Source organism: Pogoniulus pusillus, chromosome 5 (genome assembly GCF_015220805.1).
Source record: "Pogoniulus pusillus isolate bPogPus1 chromosome 5, bPogPus1.pri, whole genome shotgun sequence".
NCBI classification, from domain to species: domain Eukaryota; kingdom Metazoa; phylum Chordata; class Aves; order Piciformes; family Lybiidae; genus Pogoniulus; species Pogoniulus pusillus.
The window spans coordinates 9708455-9715128 of NC_087268.1; the positions used below are offsets into that span (position 1 = coordinate 9708455).

The 6674-nt window shown below is 42.9% G+C and overlaps 1 long non-coding RNA gene across 1 annotated transcript in view; it reads right to left on the reverse strand.

Moving 5' to 3' along the window:
• LOC135175646 (uncharacterized) overlaps nt 1-2796 on the reverse strand; it is a 45149-nt gene extending 42353 nt beyond the window's left edge. The window contains exons 1-2 of the long non-coding RNA XR_010302419.1: nt 2590-2796; nt 1067-1157 (exon numbers count right to left, since the gene is read on the reverse strand). This is a non-coding gene — a long non-coding RNA (uncharacterized LOC135175646). The remainder of the gene's footprint in view (nt 1-1066; nt 1158-2589) is intronic.
• Nucleotides 2797-6674: the final 3878 nt, after the last annotated feature.

Sequence of the window (6674 nt, forward strand, 5' to 3'; positions counted from 1 at the left end):
AGGCAGGGCACCAGCATTTGCTTTGCTGAACTCTGAGCAACATAAAGTGAGTTTTCTCCATTCTGCTTCTGTGATGAGGCACTTAGTGCCATGGTCTAGTTGATTGGATAGGGCTGGGTGCTAGGTTGGACTGGATGATGTTGGAGGTCTCTTCCAACCTGATTGATTCTATGAATGCTCCATATTTCTATTATTAGTTATATGTTTTAGGTATTTAGATGTAGTCATGTTGTTTATTTTTATTTATGTTGTGTTCAGGGAGATTTTGGGGTGAGTTTTTTTTTGTTTGGTTTAGTTTTCTGTTTCATGGGGGTTTTCTTACTTTGTTGTTTGTTTTTTTCCAAGCAGAACACCAAGGCTAAAGAGGCACGTGGTTAATTAATAACTATAAGTTTATCTAGCAGTGCACACAACATAGATCTTCCTAAATACATCTCCAATGAAAATACTATGGGGCAGAAAAGGCATCTTGTTGCAAGAAGCTCTCACTGTTGGTAAAGGAGTCTTAACACTGAGTAACAAAATGGCAAACAGACTGGTTGATGTTGGAAGGGATATCTGGAGATTGTCTGGTCCAACTGCCTGCTCAGTCAGGGGCAAGTCATGTGCATTTGTCGGCTCTCACTCCCATTTCCTTCACCAAACAGAGAAACTGCTGTTGCTTATCTGTTTTTCTGACCTATGTACCATTGTGCCTCAAATCGAGACTCTATCTGAAACTTACAGTTAGTAATTCCCAGCTTATAAAGTTTTCCATCCAACAAAAGAAGAGGAACAAAACCACACAAGGCCATGAGCACAGAATCAGGCAGAGTGTCTGATTCAGAGCAATTTCAGCAGCTGCAGGTTTTTTTAGACAAATGATTCCCAGCACGATTACAAATAATGAATCAAGGCACAAATACCACAATTTGTGAAGCATTTTGAAGAGAGAAAAAAAAGGCTAAATTCATACAAATAATGCAGCCAGCCTTAGATTCAAAACCTAAACACCCATGTTTGTGACCACAGCAGCTGAACTGCCTTTTCATGCATCCATAAGATTCAGTATCCAAGATTTGCTTACCATTTAATGTGTTTCACAGAGGTTTCCTCATCTGTAAGCCTGCTGCTCCTTATGTTCCCAGTGCGTTTGAGACAATCTAGAAGTTGCTTTCCTCCAAGACATAGGAAAAAAGGCAACATCATTACTTCATCTGTTTATTGTGAGACCCAAAGGAAATATTTCAAATGTTTCATTTATTGAAGCAAAAACAGATAAAAAAGTAAAAGCAAAATAAGCAGCATATTACACTTGTGGAAATAAACTTTCAGCTCTTTTCTCAGATGGATTCATCAAAGACATATCAAGAGGCTTTGGGAGGAGTTATAGGACATTTCTGGGGTTTACACTATTAAATGTCTTTTTTTTTTCCTGTGTTTGCATTTGATTTAATATTGCCTTTAGGAATTTTGATGCATAATTTTAACTCTCTGGAGAAAGCATGGCCATTTAAATAATCTAAAGAGCACTAATATGTTTCCTTCATCTTATCTGCTTTTTTATTGTTCATAAGAATTCAAATAAAATGGGAGAGGGAAAAAAAAAATCTCAGACTTGATGGCATTAGATATTATCTGCAAATCATGACTCCAAACAGCAGTCTAGCATTGAATCACAAAATGGTAGAACAGTTTAGGTTGGAAGGGACCTTAAAGATCACCTCATTGCAGACCCCCACCACAGGCAGGGATACCTCCCACTAGAACAGGTTGCCCAAGGCCTCATCCAACCTAACTTTGAACACCTCCAGGAAGAGAGTATCCACACCCTCCCTGGGCAACCTGTTCCAGTGTTACACCACCCTCACTGTAAAGAACTTCTTCCTAACATCTAGCCTAAATCTCTCCTCTTCCAGTTTAAATCAGGTTGGAAGGGATGCTAGAAAGTCATCTTGTCCAACTCCCCTTCAGCAAGGACATCTTTAACTAGATCAGGTTGCTCAGAGCCCCATCAAGTTTGACACTGAATGTCTCCATGTCTGGGGCCTCAAACAACTCTCCGGGCAACCTACTCCAGTATCTCACAACCCTCATTGTAAAGAACTTTCTCCTAATGTCCAAACTCACAGTCAGGCATCAGACATCCTGGTTGAAGGAGCCATATAGTGAGTCCCAGAAAAGCCCCTCCTGATTTCCAAAGCAGGAGCTGACTGAGGACTCTCACCTCTTCTTAGCTTTACGATTGTTTCAGCTGTTCACAGCTGTGAATAGCTTCATTGCCTGTAGACAAGTCTTTTCAAAGTCCTGTTGAACAGCTCCCATTGTCTGGCAGGGAAGGTCCACTCCTCTTACTGCTGCCAGCACGTAACAAGTTTAAAAGGTAGGTACTGAGCTGAACCACTTCTCCATCTCCCTGACTACCTCCCCTAGCGAACAAAAAGGGGATCTCTGAAATGGTAAAATCATTAAGATTTCAGTGTGTGTGCATCCTTTCTTCCCTACGACAAGAACCCAGATACTTCAAACTCCTTAAGAAAAGAGACAGTAAAAAGGTGAATGGCAAAAGCTTGAGCAAAGGGTCAGTGGCAGGTCCCTGGGACCGATTACCTCTTTGAAATCCAGGCAGTAGGGGGTGCAAAGTGTCAAAGGCTGCTCAATCACCTCTGCTGAGTATTTAATCACCAATGGGTCTGATCAGTAGCGAACATATGGTGAGGAACTAGGAGAGGTCACCAAGCAGGAACTACAAAGTGAATCATGCTGCTTTGCACAGAAGGTGAGGAAAAAAACACAACCTCCAAATCCTGTAGCCGACAGAAACTGCTGGTAAAGGAGATGGGGAAAACAAAGAGTTAGCAAAACTCAAAGGAGGAGAGGTAAAGAAATAAAAATGGCAACAAAGAAGATCTAAACATTTTTTTTTTCCAATCTGTGAGAGCTCATTGACTTTAAAGGATGACTTGTTGTAAAAGTTGTTTCCCCTGGTGCCACATAGTCACTGCTGTGTGTAAGAAGGGATAGGTCATGGGCCACCATCTGGCTCTGAGAAAGAAGGAAATGGCACAGAAAATGTCAATTTAAAAAGATGTAAACATCTTTTCAAACAAGTGGGGAGGACACTGAAGCACAGGATGTGTACTCACAGTATCACAGAATCATAGAATTACTTGAGTTGAAAGGGACCTTACAGATCATCTAGTTCCAACCCCCCTGCATGGGCAGAACACCTTCCACTAGACCAAGTTACACATGGCCCTGTCCAGCCTGGCCTTGAACACCTCCAGGAAGGGAGTATCCATAATGTCCCTGGGTAGCTTTCTCCAGCATCTCACCGCCATCACTGTACACTAATAGCCAGTATAAATCTCACCTCTTCCAACTTCAATCCATTCCCCCTCATCCTATCACTACAACCTTTCTAAAAGGTCCCTTTTCACATTTTTTTGTAGGCCTACTTCAGGTACTGGTTCACTGAGGGGCAGACATGGTTTCACCTGTGTAAACAGCCTTGCCTCTCTGGGACTGATATGTTCAGAGCTGATTAGGAGTGCTGCAAAAATTATCTCCCCTGCCAGCTCCTTGATATATAGCCAAGACACCCTGGGAGAAGGGAAAGGTTGTCCATGCTTCAGCAATCTCAGTGGAAATTCATTTCACACTTTAGCTCTACTGGTTTAAAGGACCAGTATTGTGGATGCATATTTTCCACCTTGGCTATATCGATTCACAGAATGGTAGGGGTTGGAAGGAACCTCTGGAGATCATGCAGTCCAACCTCATGCCAAAGCAGGATCACCTAGGGCAGGCCACACAGGAATGTGTCCAGGTGGGTTTGAAAAGTCTCCAGAGAAGGAGACTCCAGCATCTCTCTGGGAAGCTTTCTCCAGGGCTCCAGCACCTTCAGAGGAAAGAAGTTTTTCCTCATGTTGAGGTGGAACCTCCTGTGTTGCAGTTGTAATGGAAGGGTATTAGTGGATGCAAGTTGGGACTGTTTTCAAAATTAATACTGTTTATTGATTTTGATATTCAGGATTCTTGCTACCCATTCAGTGATTTTTAATAATAATTGGTTCTATGCAAACATCATGGAAAATGGAATAACTGGATCTAGAACAAGTAACTAGCAATAATACAACATTAAACTCAATTGACGTGGAAGAGAAGCTCCTGCAGGTCTATACTGCTTTTGCCTGCTAGATGGACTCAAGAGGCTCCTTTCTGTTTAAGACAGAAGGCTAGGATTCAGTTAGATTCAATAACAGAGTTTGCTGAAGATTTGGTAAAGAGGCTTTGAGTATTTACTCACAAAATTAGCTCTCGACTTGCAGAGCTAACTACAGTTTCCAGACAGCACCCAAACACTCGCAAGGCAATCTGCTGGCGTCTTGCCGGCCATTGAGGGGCTTCTGATCTTCCCAGGCTCTTAAGAGAGGTGCTGGAAGAGAAGCAGACAATCTCTGCTGTGGTCCTGGTTCCTCTTGGCTCCAGACTCAGAAGGGAGGCTTGCAGAGAGGCAGACAGGATGTCTTGTGGATGTGCAGTTTTAGCACAGAGCCACGCTGGCTAAGCAAGCCTATCATGTAAAGGCATCTAAAGCCTATTCTTGGTAAATTCAAAGCAGTTTCCAGGCAGACAAAGCATTAGACTTTGTTACTATGTAGCAGGGCTAGCTTATAGTTCAGCAGAGCATGGCGGGATACGACGAGGCAGCAGCACTGCCAGAAGCAGAGAGCATGATAAGGTAGAAAGAATGGCAGCAGCAGCATGCACATATACAATGGCAGACCATGTTCTGCTACCTGCTCATCTCTTTTTATCAATGTAGCCCAAGTCTAGTGGGCCTTTGGACACAGCTTAGCCAAGCAGAATGGCAGTTAGCCAAACTTAAACATATTATGTGAAATCAGGGCTTGCTTTTACCTTTTAGGGCAGAACACAAGGGTATAAACACGCACGGGTATTCTGTAAACAAGTTTGGACAGATGTGGAGCCACCAGGCTCTTTTGTCTTCCTTTCCCACAGTTGCTCCTCCCATCAGCAGAAAGAGGGAGAGCAGAAAACATGTCTGGACAAGCCAGGACATGTTCAGGCCTAATCTAGCCCATTTTGACCCTCCACAACACCAGTTTGTGTTCATTGCTCCTTGTCTTGCCACTGAGCACCAGTGAAAAGAGACTGGCTCCATCTTCTTGATACTCATTCTCAAGGTATTTGTAAACAGAAAATCAAAGAATCATTCTTGATACCCATTCATAAGGTAGCTGTAAACATGGACCAGGGCTGCCTGGGGAGGTGGTGGAGGCACCGTCCCTGGAGGTCTTCAAGAAAAGACTGGATGAGACACTTAGTGTCATGGTCTAGTTGACTGGCTAGGGCTGGGTGCTAGGTTGGACTGGATGATCTTGGAGGACTCTTCCAACCTGGTTGATTCTATGATTCTGAACTAAACAGGCCCAGGTATCTCAACCTTTCCTCATAAAATAGGTGTTCCAGTCCATTCATCATCCTCATAGCCTCTGTTACACTCTCTTCACCATTTCCCTGTCTCTCTTGAAGTGAGTAGCCCAGAACTGGATACAATACTCCAGATGTGGACATACCAGGGCAGAATTTATCATGATCTTTCTTATGATCTATGGCAAATTCAGAAACAAATACTCCATACAATAAGATAGACAGTTACTTACCCCTGGATTTCTCTTACATCACCAAGTTTCAGCAAACTCACTGATATGAGAAGGTACCCAGTGATTGGCTGGTTGTTTATCAACACAGTATTTAGGCAGCACTGTGGGTTTCTCACAGTTACAATTCTACATCTGTTTCCCAGTGTTTTCACTGCTTGTTCAACTGCTAAAACTATATATTTAGGATAATGAGGTTTCTAGTGGATTTGAAATGTTATTTAAATGCTGATTCTAGAAGTACAATTTGTAACCTTTGTTAGGTCTGCAGAGAAAGCACAATTTCCAAGAGGTTTATATCAGCAAAAATCTATAGAGTTGTGTTGAGGCATTGCACTAGAAGGAAAAATGTGCCAGTCTCATGACTAGATACCAATAAACCACTGACCTAGCTAAAAGATAACCTGCAGCACAATAAACTGAGAGGTACAGAAAAGCATCTCATTTAATCTGCTGGGTGATGTCCAGCAAGTCACTCCACCTTTCTTTGCTTCGGCTTCTCACCTGCTTGGAACTCAACTGACCTTAGCTCAGTTTGAAATTCTCTAGTCCAATCCTTGAAACAACTAGGTCTTATTTACATAAGAAAAATAGCCCTGGGTACACACAGTGGGGCCAGGGCAAGGACTAATGCAGCAGGTTCTACCCTGGTCCTGACACTGCCTTTTTGCCATGGCTCAGCTCATCTCGCTTTGCCTTCATTCCCTAAGTCTAGTGTGTTGCCCATTGGGGTTCTTTTTTTGGTATTGAGCCCTCTGATGGTTTAGAGCTAACACTTTAGTCTAGTTCCTAACTGGGATAGGACACAGAAAAATAATAACTGACACGTTTATATCACCCCATCCATTTGCTGAAGACTTACTTTTGTCCTTTTCTTCATGTTTCTCTCTGCAGCTCTGCTTGCTTGCATGGCTCCCTTATCTCATTTCTGACCTCCTGCTGGCTCACATATCATGCCTTTGAAGTGAAGGGAAGCAAAAGTGGGGGGGGAAGGCTGTCAGCAGTCTC